This window comes from Macadamia integrifolia, chromosome 13 (genome assembly GCF_013358625.1).
Source record: "Macadamia integrifolia cultivar HAES 741 chromosome 13, SCU_Mint_v3, whole genome shotgun sequence".
NCBI classification, from domain to species: Eukaryota; Viridiplantae; Streptophyta; class Magnoliopsida; order Proteales; family Proteaceae; genus Macadamia; species Macadamia integrifolia.
In genome coordinates, this window is record NC_056569.1 from 4,348,531 (window position 1) to 4,350,481 (window position 1,951).

Genomic DNA, 1,951 nt, shown 5'->3' on the forward strand with positions numbered 1-1,951 from the left:
ACCAGACCGAGATTCCAACCCAACCCGTTTCCTCCTCTCTTCTTCTTCACTCTTCTTCTTCTTCTTCACCCTCTGTCTTCTTCTTCTTCTTCTTCTTCTTCTTCTTCTTCTTCTTCACCCTCTGTTACCCAGAGCCTTTCCTTCCTCTATCTCACTCACTCTCCCTCCTCAATCCTCCCTTTCCACCTGGGCTGCATTTAAAAAAAAGAAAGAAAAAAGCATGGGATTTCTGGGCAGCGGATCTACCGCTCCTAGCCGTCGGCACCACGACCGGCATCCCTAACATTGCAACATCTTCATGAAAAAAGAAAGAAAGAGAGAAGGGGAAAAATGGAGCTAGAGAACCTAAATCAGAATCCCAACCCTGCTATCACGTCTGGTTTCAGTATCTCCGGTGACTCCGGGTTTGGCCCTCTGGCCGAGAACGATGCCACCACTAGGCCGGCTGGACAACAGTCTCTTTCCGTTCAACACAACCACCACCACCATCACCACCACTGACCCCATCTCCACCTCCTCCTCCGCCTCGCCCTGCCTTTTCTCCTTCTCCAACTCCTTCTCCCACCTCGCCGCCTCTCATTCCGACTACCTCCGCTCCCTTCGCTTCACTGGCTCCGCTCTTTCCGACTTCGCCGCCGGAGAACCCCTCTCTGTTTCCGCCCAAACCCCAGCTGTTCTCCTCCGAAATCCTTCCTCAGTCTCTTTCCGTTCAACACAACCACCACCACCATCACCACCACTGACCCCATCTCCACCTCCTCCTCCGCCTCCCCCTGCCTTTTCTCCTGCTCCAACTCCTTCTCCCACTATCGCAAGCTCAAAGCTTCCACACATCCTTTCTGAATCAAGATCCAACCCGGTTCGAGTCATCCACACTTGTAAACCGGATGAATAACCCTCAACCAACTTTTTTAATCTTGACCGTTGGTGATGGATTGTCCACGTGTCGCGCTCTGCACCTAGCAAAACATGGAAAAACAGAGATGGGGAACAACAGAGGATTTTTATCCTATATATATAGTCCATAAATATTAATTCACATTTGTCTCTCTATGTGTGCTGATGTGGTTGGTTTTTGAGTGGGTGTCATGTTGAGGGGCCTGATTATATATCCTTGGCTTTCTCAATGGATTGGGTTCCATGGACCCATATCCAAATCCAAACTCTAATCCATGGAACCCAATCCAAATCCAAACCCTAATCCATTCATTAACTGGCCAAAACCATTGTCTGGGTCATGGTTTAAAGAAAATGATGGAACCGTTCTAACTGGAGGTAAACATGTCCAAAACATGTTTTATCAAATGGAATTGAGGGCAAAACTGTCTATTTGGCTTGATACGGCCGATCTATATTGATACCAGCCGAGATCGATATTGATATATTTTTTTTAAACCATGGTCTGGGTGAGCATTATTGGTTCAGATTAGATTAGTGAATATTAATGACAGGTAAACCAAGCATGTTTGTTAATTGAGTTGGATTAGACAATTATTGTTTATCCAATAATAATAATAATAATAATAATAATAATAAAGTTATTTTGTTGATTGAGAGATTCCCCCGTATTGGTGTAATGGTTCTTAATAACGGTAAATCATAGTTTTATTTTATTTTTTAATATATTAAAAAAATTATCCTCTTAATGTAGGTTTTTTCATGATTTTTATATTTATTTATGTTTTTCATTTATTGACAATATCATCCCACACGTTGTCACTGGTGTGGCATGGGATATTGCTTCTGCATCAATAGCATGGGATACCCTCACTCTGCTTATAAGATTTTTTTTTTCAATCTATGAGAGATCCCTGCATCATACAAAGGCATGCAATGATCACCATGCCCTTACTTAGGGTCATTTGCTCCCATGTGTAGGCGCAATGGCCTCTTGCGAACAGAAAACAATTGCAACACCCCCAATCCCCACCCCCAAACCCCAAATAAAAAA